The following is a 16,008-nucleotide window of genomic DNA, read 5'->3' as shown; positions in this document are numbered from 1 at the left end:
GTTTTTAAAATTCCAGTTTCCAATTGTTCGTTGTCCCGTTATCTCTTATCAAACGCTGGGAGCTTTTAAAGCATGGCTCGTTGGATTATAAAGGATTGTTGTTTTGTTACATTTGCTCATTACAATAGCGCATTAGTGCTATTTGCTAGAATTACCCAATAGTTTCCTTATACTTTCTTTACTTACTTTACTTACACTTTACTTACTTTCTTTACTTTCTGTGCCAGAAATTGCCTACACACTCTAAATTATGGGAATAGCTCAGGTGGCCTTTGCTAGCAGGAAGTAAGATGCATTTTAACAGATTTTTCCCCCCCAGTGGTAACTATATACTATAATTTATTCGAATTAGTTAAAAATAGCAAAAAATACATTACTATAGAATGTCTAGAGAATTAGTTCATATTTATTCAACTATGCTATCATTTGAAAAACTATTTTCACTTCATTTTAAAACGCTGTTCCTTTGTAAAACATGAGTGTATCCAATCTTAATGGAAGTCTGACATCATGGGAAAAATTGTTTAAAATGAGAATTCAAAAGGTCCTTATTGATTATTTGGTCTCACCTCCTCATTGACAAAGAGCAGATTTGTTCTTTTAAGGAGGAACTTTTATTTCCCCCATTTAAATCTTTTGAATCAGTCACAGTCATTAATAACTTTGATAGCCCTACCTATGTAAAAACTATGAAATTTTAAATATGTGAAGTCCAAACTAACAGAGTTTATATTTTAACTTGGAATATTTGTGTGCTTATGTGTGCATGCGTGTGTGTGTGTGTGTGTTGTGGTGTGTGTGTGTTTTGTGTTTACAGAGGGATGTAGGAGTTAATACAACAATAAAATGTCAATATGCCAAAATATATTTTTTCTTTTAGAACATTTTTACTAAAATTTCAGATTAAAAACATGAAGGGTTATCGTTGCCAGCCTTTTGAAAAATTTTATTTATTTTAATTTTTAAAGTTATTTATCTATTTAAATTTTTATTGGAGTATAGTTGATTTATAATATTGTGTTAATTTCAGGTATACAGCAAAGTGAATTAGTTATACATATACATATATCCATTCTTTTTCAGATTCTTTTCTCATGTTGGTTATTACAGATTATTGAGTAGATTTCCCTGTGCTATACAGTAGGTCCTTGTTGGTTATCTATTTTATTTTATTATTATTTTTAACATCTTTATTGGAGTATAATTGCTTTACAATGGTGTGTTAGTTTCTGCTGTATAACAAAGTGAAACAGCTATACATATACATATATCCCCATATCCCCTCCCTCTTGTGTCTCCCTCCCACCCTTCCTATCCCACCCCTCTATGTGGTCACAAAGCACCGAGCTGATCTCCCTGTGCTATGCAGCTGCTTCCCACTAGCTATCTGTTTTACATTTGGTAGTGTATATATGTCCATGCCACTCTCTCACTTCGTCCCAGCTTACCCTTCCCCCTCCCTGTGTCTTCAAGTCCATTCTCTACATCTGTGTCTTTATTCCTGTCCTGCCCCTAGGTTCTTCAGAACCATTTTTAAAATTTAGATTCCATATACATGTGTTAGCATACGGTATTTGTTTTTCTCTTTCTGACTTACTTCCCTCTGTATGACAGACTCTAGGTCCATCTACCTCACTACAAATAACTCAATTTCATTTCTTTTTATGGCTGGGTAATATTCCATTGTATATATGTGCCACATCTTCTTTATCCATTCATCTGTCTATGGACACTTAGGTTGCTTCCATGTCCTGGCTGTTGTAAATAGTGCTGCAATGAACACTGTGGTACATGTCTCTCTTTGAATTATGGTTTTCTCAGGGTATATGCCCAGTAGTGGGATTGCTGGGTCATATGGTAGTTCTATTTTTAGATTTTTAAGGAGCCTCCGTATTGTTCTCCATAGTGGCTGTACCAATTTACATTCCCACCAACAGTGCAAGAGGGTTCCCTTTTCTCCACACCCTCTCCAGCATTTATTGTTTGTAGATTTTTTGATGATGGCCACTCTGACCTGTGTGAGGTCATACCTCATTGTAGTTTTGATTTGCATTTCTTTAACTATTAGTGATGTTGAGCATCCTTTCATGTGTTTGTGGGCAATCTGTATATCATGACCAGCCTTTTGTTGTTGGTACTTCCATCCACTCGTTCATTCATCAGTCATTTATCAATCAATTAAATTTTTTTTTGTCTCATATGTGGCAGGTTTGGGGTGAAAACCATAAAGAAGGCATAGCTTTTGCATTTGAGAATCTTTTTGGTTTAATAGAGTGAAAGTATGTATAAATTAATAATTTCAAATAGTGTGACAGAGAATATATGGAGACTTGTATGGAGGGAGTGGCCATCTTTTGGGGAGTGGAGCACTCAAATACATACTTAATATGAGAAAAAGCTTTACAGGCAGAGGGACAGGTAGAGCTGCAGAATGGAAGTACGAAGGACTTAGCAGGAGAATGGAAAATCACATCTTCATTTTTAGAAATATGACTCTAGCTGCTTTTTGCTTTCATATGGAAAAACACCTCAAGTAGAGCTAAGTAGCAGTTCTTTGTTTTTATTCAAAAGTGAAGTGTTGAACCTCCTTCTTCATATTTTCTTTATTTTTAAAATATTTCTCATGTCAAAAAATTCAAAATTAAAAAAAAATTCATTCACAGTGTAGATAAACATTGAATGACCTCTGGACATACTGTTATTTTCTTGACCTTTTCATTTCTCTTTAAGTTTATTTTTTTTTATCCATCATGTATTATACCCCTTAAATACTGTATTTATTCCTCTCAAAATTCTCCAAATTCCTTTTAATACTTCAGTCCTGAATTCATCAGGTTTCATTTGAAGTGTTAATTAGTGATAAATTCAACTTGGAATTAGCTCATATCAATGGCCCTTTTTTTTTTTTTTTTTTTTTTTTTCGGTACGCGGGCCTCTCATAGTTGTGGCCTCTCCCGTTGCGGAGCACAGGCTCCGGACGCGCAGGCTCAGCGGCCATGGCTCACGGGCCCAGCCGCTCTGCGGCATGTGGGATCTTCCTGGACTGGGGCACGAACCCGTGTCGCCTGCATTGACAGGTGGACTCTCAACCACTGCGCCACCAGGGCAGCCCTCAATGGCCTTTTGAAACAATAAATTTAACCATAGTAATTGGTTAATTTCTAAGAATAAATTCAGTTGTCATGCTTGTACAAATATGTATGTATGTGTATATATACACATGTACATATATATTACACATACACTACACACACCTACCGCACATACACACACATATATATAACTTACATATGATTTCTCTGTATACGTATATATAAATATATACATATACTCATAAATTCATTCCTGGAACTAAATGATAGGCCATTCCTTCAACCTTTTCCTACACTTAAATAGCCTTTGTTGGTTTGATGTTTTATTTGTTGTTTGGCAAACATGAAACTTAAAAGTAGAACTTAGTTTAGATTTGCTTTTCACTTTATATTATGAAGCTCTGATGTATTTTCTAATTTAGTTGAATATGTGCACATCTATTTAAAGTAAATAAGCATTCAAATTAAATAGAGAATTTTAGTAAAATATTAGTCAGTTTTGAACTCAGGCAGGAATTTTGATTTAGGAGAAAAAAACCCTGCAGCACATTAAAAAGAAATTTTCTCAACTGTTACTGAAAATACCTTTTTCTTTCCTAAGCCTTTTCCAGGACACACAGGTTACAGGATGTAATAAGACTCTCTTTCTTACTGTGACTACATGAGAGCAGTGGAGTTTCTCTTGCCTGTGCTAATTAGAGGCACTGACCCTATATAGGCACTATTTATTTCTATGCTGCTTCAGTTTCCAGACTCCTGGACTCCTCAAACATCTCTTTGACCTCCTTTCTGAGAAGTACTGCCTAGAAGATGAGCTGTTCACAAATCAGGTAGAGATTCAGGTTAACCTTTAGTACTATATGGTGTGCTTTTCAAAAGTCAAGCACGGATGGCTTCTTTTCTTTAGCTGTTTCCAGTTTATTCACTGCTTCTGAGGATGAAAAAAGTCAAGTTCTACCAGCTGAAGGTGAGTTTTTGAGAAACCCTATTTGTTTATAATTGTGCCCTGCTTTTCTGTAGCACTACACTCAAAGAGCCCAGTAAAGTATAGAAATTTTTTATCCCGTTTTAAAGATGAGGAAATATCTTTATTCCTTTAAAACTGGTGTATGTGTTTGTAGAAACAATTTATTCCCACTTTATAGTCCTAATGAAAGAAATTAAATTCCAGACAATATGTGATTTACCCTTGGCCATATAGATAATGAAAATGATAATTAGAACCAGTTTTAATCTATTCCTATGGTAGTATTCTTTCTGCTGTGCAATGCTGCATACACCCTTATGCCTCTTTCATTAATTTTAAATAAAACAATAGATTCTTCCAAAAATTCCATGTCTATGACCTGATTGCATTTTAAGAATACTACATCCTTGTAAAACATACTGTTTTAGAAATTCCTGAGAAAGAATTATTTTAAATTTTAAAAATGTGATGAAAAACAAAATTTCTGTGCTAATCTGTATTTTTGAGCTCCATATAATTTTAGTAACTAAAAAGTCAGTTAAAGGTATTATTGTGAAAAATTTAACATGTCAAAATCATTTTCATTATGAGTTAACATAATATAATATAAATATATATAAATATATATAAATATATATAAATGTTCACAAATTAACATTTTAAAATGGATGAAGTTGAGTTGAAAATAGCACTTTTAAAATTTATTTCTTTTTACTTATTTTCAGACTTCCATCATGTTTCTATTTTTAAAAATATATATGTATATATTATGTTTCTATATGTGTATATATGTATATGCATATACACACAATATATATGTTTATGTATGTGTGTATATATATATGTGTGTGTGTGTACTTGAGTTTCAGTCTTGAAAATAAACCTTCTTTAAAGTCAGGTCTATCTTTGCCTCATTTCAGGATATTTTGGTATTTCATTTACTACAGGTATTAAAAAAATAATCGTGTCTTCTTAAATGTGCAGCTATTGGAGGAATCATTCTCCGGCCTTGTGATAGAAACCTTTCTGTTGAATTAGATGGTCAGATGTAAAGTTGAGTAGCTGAGATTGTTATTTGAATTGATAGCAAAGAGGACTACTAACTAACAACACATGAAATATACCTATTAAAAATTGCGACTCTTTTAATCCTTTAAAATTTTTACAAGTGTAAATTTTATAATATAAAAAATACTTTATCAAAATTACTAATATCAGTTGAATTGAATTCACTATAATAGTTGTAAATTGTTTTTAATTTTTATTATGAAAAGTTTCAGACATGTGCAGAGTTCACGGTAGTGTAATGAACCCTCATGTATCTCTCACCCACCTTCAGCAATTTCCATGCATGGCCATTCTGTTCATCCGTACGTTTTTCCTTACCCCTCTTCCTAGTATTATTTTGATGCAAATTCCAACATTCTCTAATTTCACCCATGAGTACTTCTGTTTGAATCTCTAAAAGATAAAACCATTTTAAATGTAATTGCTATGCCATTATGACATGAAAATAATAATTCTTTAATAGCATCAATAGCTAGCCATGTTTAAATTCCCAGTTGTCTGATAAACATCATAGTGTTTTCAATTTGCTTGTTTTAAATATAACCTATAATCCTTAACAAGTCCATAATTTACAATTTTTCATGTGTCTTTTCAGTATCATTTAAGCAGTAATTTTCTCTCCTTAATCTTTCTTTCTTTTTCCCCCCATGTAACAAATAAATGTTGAAGAAGCCTGGTCCTTTGTGCTGTAGGGTTTCTCACCATCTGAATTTTAATGATGGCATCCCTGTGGAGTAGTTTAACGTGTTCCTCAGTTCTCTGAATTTTCTGTAAAATGTTAATGATACAGATTTTGATCAGAATCAGGTTTGATTTTCTTTTGGCAAATCTGTCTCATAGTGGTGTAGTGTTCTTTCATCAGGAGTTATATAACTTTTCTTGTCTGACATTAAGTAGCCACTGATGCTCAATGGGTCCACTAATTTATTAGGGATTGAAAATGAATGTTCCAATTCTATCATTACTTTTACAGTTACTAGCAGGATACTTCTAAAGAAAAAACTGCCCTTCATCTACTATTGTGTTAACTAATGAAATAGTTTACATAGGAAAGTCAAGATAAATGATTGGTTCTTTCCCTTTATTTGCTGGCTCTCAAAATAATGAATTTGTTTTCTAGCATTTTTTCAATGTTGAGAGATGAATTATCCTTTCTTATTCTTATTAGCTCATGAATTTAGACATATTTGACATGTTTCAATCAATTTCAGTTATTATTCTAATTGATGATGAATTTTCCATTGGGGCCTTTTCAACCTTATACTTATTAGACTATGTACAATTCCTGTCCCAGACATTGAATCAGCCATTTGTCCAAGGAACTTTGGTTCTTCAGTGGGAAGTACTACTTTTCAAGACCAAAACTTGGGTGCCAGAGTGCTGCCCATTGATACTGGAGTTGGTTGTTTCTAACCTTTCAATATTCCTTTTTTTTTAAAGATAAAAATAGGTCTTGAGTTTACACTGATTGTTCCAGTTTGAAATCAGGACTGTAGAGCTTTTACTTAACTATTTCTGTTTCACATATGCATCTTCTTTCACCTGCATTAAGAATCCCAGTTCTCAATACCAATGAAGACAAAAGAATATAATGTTATTCATTGTTATCCCACTTTATAGACAAAAGAGACTCAGAGTCACAATTCCAATACTATCTCACATATATGATTACCGAGTTTAAATTTTGTTTGCACTTCCTTTTGTCCTTATGATATATCCCCTTAGAGGTATTAGGTCAGATTATTCTGTTTTAGAGTCACATGAAATAGCTCTTGTCTATATAGTTATACTACCAACTGGATACATATTTAGGATCATATTTTTCATTTTATTTTCTATTTTCAGAAATTGCCCTTTTTAAATTTAATTTTGCTTTATAATTTAGTAAAAATTTACCTGTTTTCAAAGTTCAATCTATTAAGCAATGTATACTTAAAGAAGACAGGCCTCAATCTTTGTCCTCCATTTGTTGAAATTTTACTGCATTAAACATAATATCATTTCTTTTCTCTCTCTCTTTCTCCTCTATATGTATATATTATATGCATACATATATATATACGTACACATGCATATACATACATTTATACATCCACTATACAGTACATAATAATACACACATAAATATAATTTTTTTTCTGAACTGTTTGAGATGAAGTAGCAGACATGCTGTCCCATTACCCCTAATTAGTTCAGCAACTTTCTCCTAAAAACAAGGACATTCTCCTTTATAACCACAGTATAGCCATCAAAATCACAAAATTAATATTGAATTCCATCATCTCACTCACAAACGCTATTCATGTTTTGCTGAGAGTCCCAATAGTATCCTTCAAGATCCAATTTAAGGATTGCATATTACATTTAGCTGTCTCTTTAATCTCTCAGCTTGGAAAGTTCCCGTCTTCCCGTTCCTTTCATGACCTTGACATTTTTTAAGAATACTGGCTACTTTGCAGAGTATCTCTCAGTTTGGGTTTGTCTCATGTTTTCTCATGATTAGATTCGGGTTCTACTCTTTTGTGGTTTGAACAGCACAGAAGCATTGCTGTGTTCTCGGTGTATCAGGAGCCACATGGTGTCTGTATGTCCCAATACCGGTGGTCATTTTCTCAACTTTTTAAATATGGTATCTGCCTTATTTCTCTTCTGTAAAGTTTGGCAATCAGTAGTTTTATGCAAATGAGTAATTAATATTTGGGAGAGATATTTTAAAGCCTTGTGAATAACTTGATCTACATCAAATTTCACCTATTAGTTTTAGCACTGACTACCCTTATCTTAGTTATTGCTGTGATGGTTGCCAAATGATGGCTTTTTAATTCTGTCATTCCTTCTATATTGGCATTCTACTATAAAGTACAATTTTCCTTTTCCATAACGTATGTATTCGGTTGGCCAAAAAGTTCGTTCAGGTTTTTTCCATAAGATGTTATGAAAAACCCAAATGAACTTTTTGGCCAACCCAATAATTATTTATAGCATTATTGACTTATGACTCCTATTTTATTCAATGGTTTATAATCCATTACTATCATTATTTATGTTCTTTAAATTGTCTCAATGGTAACCCTTTAGGCTCTTGTGTCACTTTGACATACCTCCATCATTCTTTGAGCACTTTTTTGCTTTTTGAGCAGAAGAGGTTCGGGTTCATCTTGTACTTTCTCTGCCTCAGCCCTGGTATCAGTCATTTCTCCAAGGCCTGCCAACACTGCCCTTGACAAAGAACACACAGGAAGTGGCTGGCTGGTCCCAGGTCAGCTTGGTCAACATGTCAGTTTTGTCCTGAGTAAGCCCCTGGGCTAGATTGAGTCCTGGCTCTATGAACCGTTCATTTTATTTTATGTTTTGTTTTAATCTCTTGTTTTCCTATGACGTGCAATATCTGATCTCTTCTTCTCTCCCTACTCGTTAACTCCAGGATCTGACTCAAAGTAACAGTCTTTATTTTGCTGTTTATGTATAAAATACAATTAGCAAGCTCATTCTACTTTTCACATAATTTCCATGGTTACATCCATTTTTGATACCATCCTTTATCAGTATTGCACATTATTTGTTCTACCCTGTACTCATCATTTCTTCTTGGTTTTACATATGAATATATATATCTTTTTAAATTTGACTTATTTTTTGAGATGAAATTCACAACATGAAAATAACTATTTTAAAGTGTGCAGTTCAGTGGTATTTAGTCCATTCACAGTGTTCTTTAAAACACTGTCTCTATCTAGTTACAAAACATTTTCATTGCCCTAAAAGAAAACCCCATACCTAGTAAGCAGTCAGTCCTCATTCCTACCTCCTCCCAGCACCTGGCCACCACCAAGTTGCTTTCTGATTTACTCATTCTAGATATTTCAAAGAAATGGGATTATATAATATCTGGCTTTTAGTGTCTCTTTCTCTCACTTTAGTATAATGTTTTTGAAGATTCATCCACATTGTAGCATATCCTAATACTTCAGTCCTTTTAATGGCTAAATAATATTCCATTGTGTATATATACCACATTTTTGTTTAACCATTCATCCATTAATGAACATTTAGGTTGTTTCCACCTTTTGATTATTGTAAATAGTGCTGCTATGAGCATTTGTGACAAGTATTTGAGTACTTTTTTCAATTCTTTTGGGTCAATTCCTGGATCATGGGGTAATGCTATGTTTAACTTTTGAGGAACAGCCAAACTGTTCCATAGTGGTTGCATCATTTTACATTCTCTCCAGCAGTGTCTCCACACTCACGAATACTTGTTATTATCTGTTTTTTTAAAATTATTATTATAGTGATTCTAGTGAGTGTGAAATGCTATCTCATGGTTTCAATTTGCATTTCCCTAATGATTAATGATGTTGAGCATCTTTTCATGTTCTTGTTGGCCATTGGTATATCTTTGGAGAAATGTCATTTCAAGTCCTTTGACCATTTTTAACTGGGTCGTTTGCCTTTTTGTTGTTTGAGTTGTAAATGTTCTTTATATAGTGAAGATATATTTAGTGTTCACCGCTAGCCTTATGTAATTGTTTCTCTTGTTAGTTTGGCTGCCTGAAGGTGATACTTCAGGAAGAGCTGATAGGAATGCTTCCTTAGTTCTCACATGCTGACAACAGTTAGTCTACACCTTAATATTTCAAAGGTATTTGCTTGATCTAAAATCATTAGTTCTCATTTTCCTTTCTTCCGTTGTCTTCTGCCATTAGCATTGTTGTTAAAACTTTGATTTCAATCTGACTTTTTTCTTCTTTATAAGTGCCCTGGAGTTTTTGCCTACATTCTCAAAGTTGTTTTTTTTCTTTTTTTCTTTCACTTTAAATTTTACTGAAATTTGACTAGAATATGTCTTGTTGGTCATTTTGGTGACTTTGCCCAAGTATACAATGTAATATTCATATGCACATATTTTTAAATCCTTTTTTCCTTTTTAGTAAAGTTTTTTTTTTTAATTTTAGTATTCATTCTATCCCATTGTTTCGGCTGTCTCCTTTGAGCACTCATTATATGTTGGATTATTTTTTCTGCATTCTATATTTAGAGACTTCCTCTCAAATCCTTTGTATCTCTTTCTTCATTTCTTTTTTTTAAACTTAAAAAATTCTTCCTATTTTTCTCTTTTAGTTCTTTATAGCACTATAAAGACTGTGTTTTCATTCTTCTGGTTTAGTTTTTCCTTCTGAAATTATTTCATTTATTTCTAAATTTTCTGAGTTTTGTCACCTAATTTTTGAGTTTTCCTAATTTTTATTCTGTTGTTTTTCAGGTCTTCTGTTATTTTCTTAATTTATTTTGGCTTATTTTGAAAAATTAGCCTAGAGTTTTAATTTGATTTGTTGGCAAGTCTTTTGGCATACTTTCGTTGCTTATAATGACATTATTCTCTTCTCATTTTCTTTTATATTTTTATTACAATTTTATGAGATTCTAATACAATTTTTTTTTCATTTAAATATTTTTGGCATGAGATTAGGTTTGCTGAAAGTTTAAACAAAAGTAGTGGCTTACAATGTCTTTTCTAGCTTCATAACACTAAAATTCTCTCTTCTGTGGATAGCTTCATACTTTCAGATTCTGGCCTTGTCTTCTCCCCTAAGTTTTTCTGGACTTTTTCTTTAGTCACCATTATTTCAGTTTATCTCAGTTTGTTTCTCTTCCCAGAAGTTATCTTTATGGGAGGCTTTAATGGGTAGCTTTTGGAAATTGATAGCACCCAGCTTGCCCTGACCATTTTGGACCTTAACCCAAATCTCTTGCCCACCCCAGTGAGTTGGAATGGAAAATTCCCTCTCAATTACTACAGGTCTCACTGAGAACCTGTTGGCTATTTTGCTGTGTTAAATCACCTTTTGATTTCCTTTATTTTCTCCTTCACAGATGCTGATGCCATGAGTGTCTCTGGCTGTCCATTGTTTATCCTCACTCAGTTGCATTACGATATTCTCAGAGACAGCTCATGTATTCATTTTCTATGTCTTGTAACAAATGTTGTACTGTATAAAACACTTCACTGCTTGAAGCTATAGTCATTTGTTTCCGCACACTTTTTGTGTGTCAGAAGTCCCATAGACTTCCTTGGCTGGGTCCTCTGCTTAGGGTATCACAAGGCTGAAATTAAGATGTTCGCTGGATTGCATTCTCATCAGTAGACTCGACCAGAGAAGAATCTGCTTCCAAGGCTCCTTGGGTTTTTGTCAGAATTCATTTTCTTGTAGCTGTACAATTCATGGCTAAGCCAGTTAAGGAGAGTCAAAGTCTGTTTTTAGAGTATCCAGTTTGGGGGGAAGGCTGTGCTCTCTTCATGAGCAGTTCACAGCATGGCTCTTTGCTTCTTCAAGGCCAAGAGGAGAGAGTCTCAGAAAGAGCTCAGTCCCTCTTTTAAGGGCTCACACTTGATTAAGCCAGGTCTACCCAGAATAATTTCTTTTTTAATTAACTTAAAAAAATCAACTGTTTGGGGACCTTAATTGTATCTGCAAAATCCCTCCACCTTTATTACCTAATGTAATCCTGAGAGTGATACCCATTATACTCACAGGTCCTACCCATATTCAGTGGGAAAGATTTAAAGGGTGTGTATTAGCAGGCAAGAATCTTGGGGACATCTTAAAATTCTGCCCATCACATTTTGTCACATAATTTTGTTGTAGATTTTGTTCCTAGATTTTTCATTTTGCTCTATTGATTGTACTTTTTTTTTATGAAGGAATTCACAAACTATCCACCATTATCACGTTTTCCAAAAATCCTATAAGTAAATTTTTATGCTAACAAAATTAAATACGAGATAATATAATAACAAAAGACACTATGACATCATAGGTATGATCTTCCTGTTTTACCAAAGTGTAGGTACTTAAGTCCTCATCATTTTATTTTGGGATTACCTTCCTCATGAATTTAGATTCTCCTCCCAAGCACCCATCATAAAAACATTTTCAAGCCTTTCCTTTTTTGTAGTAGTTGGTATATTTTACTGTCTTTTTTCTTTGACCAGTGGTTTCCAAAGTGGGACACATGAATTACTATAGGGAATTTAAGGAGAAAAAAAAAATTAAAATTTTTAATCAAAATCAATTTTTATCTCATACTTTTTGATTTCTGTTTTTAGATATATTTCATAACATCTTAATATTGAGAAAGTAGTGTATACATTTAATTTTTAAATTAAATATATATGTATACATTAATTTGTACATGTGTTGGGGCACATGCTCAAGCATTTTCTACATATAGTCTTCATAAAGAAAACATTTTGAAACTACTTTTTTGATCATGAAGTACTTCAAGAGGGGCTATATACTTCTATTTCTAGCTGTATGTCCTTAGCTCTTGGCATATAGGTAAGAACACAATAAAATTTAGCCAGTCTGCAGTAAAAATAATAAGTCTTACTACTTACCTGGACCACAGCATTATTCATCATAGACTTAACCTTCTTTTATCAGATTTACCATACCAGTTCTGCTAGGATGACTCTTCTAAGATATCCTTGTTTTTAATATGTGAAAACCACCCTTAAGTTACATTTTTCATATTATGCATTAATATCTACTAGCTGATAGGACAAGTATTAAGAGGCAATGTCTCTGAATCTTTTATAGAAATGTAGAAATTATGCTTTCCAGGTTACATTTTGTTCCCCAAGAAAGAAGAGCATTAAGAGCTAAATTTACTGATTCTTTTTGAAACTGTTCTAAAGGCCTTTTTAAAATTCAGAGCCCACATGATCTAATTGGCAGTTGCACATATCAAGTTAGAATTGATTATACATTGGTATCATCTGTTTGTTCTATTTAGAGGTGAAATAGCATTTCTTTTTCCACTTTGGCTTCCATATTTGCTTGGCACTCAAAGTGCTTGGAGTTGTAAGTTACACAGCACAAAAGACAAAGGAGAATTTAAAAAAATTAACTCTTCCAAAGAATGTTTAGCAGTTCTGAGATCAAAGGTCATCTACTAGTATCTTGTATCTTATTATCCAAAAGTAGGTATTAATTCCCCAGATGCACACAGCATGGTGCCTGTATATCACCTGTGAAACAAACGTACTTTCTGGCTATCAAGAAATGTTTTGTTGTTGTGTTTTTGCCCCCTTGAGTGAAGGATTTAAAATTAAACATCAATTTATATGGGTATTTTTGATGATTTGTTAAATTTTATAACCATTACATTTAATCCACTTTAAATAAAAATATTTTATTATTTCAACAAAATAAAATTATTTTAACTAAAAGCAAAAGGTTTGCAAATTGATGCCGGAAGCTAAGACTTATGTATTAATTTGTTCTGTCAGTTGATAAATGTAAAAAAAATAACGTAAAGTAGGAAACAAAATCTCAACAGTTTAAACATTGGCGAATGTAGAAGGATCTTTTAGGCAGTCTATAAATTAGATCTTATTAACACAAATGTAGCTGAATCTGCCAGACAATCTAATGAATTGTGTAATCTTTGTAACTTTAACACTGACATGAATATTTTTAAATATTATGATGACTGTATTCCATAGTACTTCATAGACCAAGTCAGGAAGGGATCAAACCGACATGAAAAGTAAGCATCATGCATATTTAAGATGTCACGCTCTCTGGTTTTTGTGGTTAGAGAAAAGAAAAGTGGGACATGAGCTGCACTGCCACCCAGCCTCTTCCTTTGTTCTAATTGGAACTAGCCTCAGGCATGAAGAAAGAAACAGAAACAGGGGATTTTGCTTTAAGATTATTTTTTTATAAATGTTCTTCCAAATCAGTAGTGATATTAGTACAGAACTGTAAAAAATAATTGCTTAGAAAGTATCCAAAAGAGAAACCTTGACTCACAATATACCCCCAAATTTGCTCCTCCCTCATTTTTTTCCTTGAAGATCCTACAGATTGCTGATAACTCACCTTCTCTCAAATCTGCTCTACCCCACAGTCGATCTGTTAGTAAGAACTTATGGCTCCATCCTCAAAATATATGCACAGTTTGACCAATTTTTACTTCTGTGTAGCTAACTCAGAACAAACTACCTTTCTTAGTCATTTCCACCAGGCCCCCTACTTGGCCTCCCTGCTTCCGTGCTTATACCATGTACCCTCCCCTCAGTGGTCTATTTTTCATTTACTCTCAGAGTGATACTTCTGAATAAAAAGTCAAGTTGTATCACCTTTTTTGCTAAATCTTTCCAGTGTCTTCCTATTGTACTTAGAACAGAATCTATACTCCTTGCCATGTTTACAAAGCCCTACAGCATCTGGCCCTGCTGACCTCCACTCCTACCACTTTCCTTCTTACCTGCAGTCTCCGCATACTGGCTTCCTTGCTATTCTTCAAAATGCCAGGCTTGTTTTTCCCTGTTGCTCTTGTCAGGAATCTCCTCTGCTTACTGCTTCACTTCACCCAGGTCTCTACTTAGAAGTCATCTTACCTTCCCTTTCTAAACCTCTGATCTAAAATTGTGCTCCGTCATATCAGTTTCTAACTCTTTACCCTGCCTTAGTTTTTATAGTACTTTTCACTGCCTAAAATTGTTATATATTTATTTTATTACTGCCTCCTCCCCCTCTTTCCCGCACCCCCCACCCCCCCAAAAATGTCACGAGAGAAAGGAGTTTGTCTTCTTCAGTTACATCTTCCTAGCATTCAGATCCATGCCTGGAAACAGAGATGGTGCTCAATAAATATTTGTGAAAAGGAAGAAGGAAGGAAGGAAGGAACGGAGGGAAGGGAGGGGAAGAGGGAAGAAAGAGGGGTGATTTCTTCAAGGCCTATTTGATTGTCTTTCTAAAAGGAAAAAAAAAACTATTTCCTTCTCTTCACAACACATCTGACAACTGATGTGTGAGCTTTTCCACACCAAACAATTCTCCAGTTCTTGGTGGACACCAACTGGCTGTCCTCCAATTTAACTATATTCTGATAACATCTACATATAGTTAGCACAGATCGCACAGGTTAACGGCTCAGTCCCACAAGACTACCCCCACTTCAGAAGCCAATCACAAGTTCCAGATTGTCACCTGTACTTCTGACCAATTGGCTATAAATTGGGGGTTCCCACAGACCCCTCTTTGGGTTCAATAATTTGCTCATAGAACCCAGGGAATCAGTCTACTTACTATTACCAATTTATTACAAATGGTATTTTAAAGGATACAAATGAGTAGTCAGATGAAGAAATACATGTGGTGATGTCCACAGGAGCTTCTGTCTCTGGAGTTTGGGATGCGCCGCCCTCCAGGCACATGGATGCATCTTGTCCACCAACCCAGAAGCTCTCCAAACCCCTTTGTTTAGGGTTATGAGGTTCCATTATGTAGTCATGATTGATTAGATCATTGGTCACTGGCATTGAGCTTAATCTCTAGCCCCTCTCCCTTCCCCAGAGGTGGGAGGTAGGGCTGAAAGTTCCAGCCCTCTAATCTAATCCTCTGGCAAGGAGCCCCATCCTCCAAGTCACCTCATTAGCATAAACTCAGGTTTGGTAGAAAGGGACTTACTATGAATAACAAAAGACACTCCTCTCATCCCTATCACTCAGGAAATATCAAAGGTTTTAGGAGCTCTGTGCCCGGAACCAGGACGAAGACCAAATATACATCTCTCATTATATCAAAATATCATACCCTCTAAGCTGGAATGATCTTCTCTCATATTACTTTATGTACTTGTCTCTCTTGTTACTTTTACTCTCTATTATTTATTATTTATATGTATGCACATATTAAATCTTTCCTGGTGGACTGTCATCTCCTTAAAGCTAAGTTCTGCTCTTTTTGATTTGAGTACAGAGTATCACAGGATCTTAATAAGTAATTGTTTAATGAACAGGTGACAGTACTCAGCCATACCTAGGTGGGTTTTTGGTCAGGTGCCTTCCAAAAGTGAGAATGAACTGTG

At 34.2% G+C, this 16,008-nt stretch overlaps 1 protein-coding gene across 8 annotated transcripts in view; it reads left to right on the top strand.

Moving 5' to 3' along the window:
* Positions 1 to 16,008, top strand: part of GULP1 (GULP PTB domain containing engulfment adaptor 1) — a 367,352-nt gene that overhangs the window by 212,665 nt on the left and 138,679 nt on the right. Inside the window, exon 3 of one of the 8 annotated variants that reach the window (XM_073807503.1) lies at positions 3,838 to 3,922. The exons of the other annotated variants lie outside the window; for them this stretch is intronic. The gene's annotated coding sequence lies outside the window, so the exon portion shown is untranslated. The remainder of the gene's footprint in view (positions 1 to 3,837; positions 3,923 to 16,008) is intronic. 8 annotated transcript variants of the gene reach the window in all.

The sequence above is a fragment of the Tursiops truncatus genome, chromosome 7, assembly GCF_011762595.2.
Source record: "Tursiops truncatus isolate mTurTru1 chromosome 7, mTurTru1.mat.Y, whole genome shotgun sequence".
In the NCBI taxonomy this organism is placed as follows: Eukaryota; Metazoa; Chordata; class Mammalia; order Artiodactyla; family Delphinidae; genus Tursiops; species Tursiops truncatus.
Note: the sequence above shows the minus strand (reverse complement) of the source record. Positions and strands in the feature narration are given on the sequence as shown.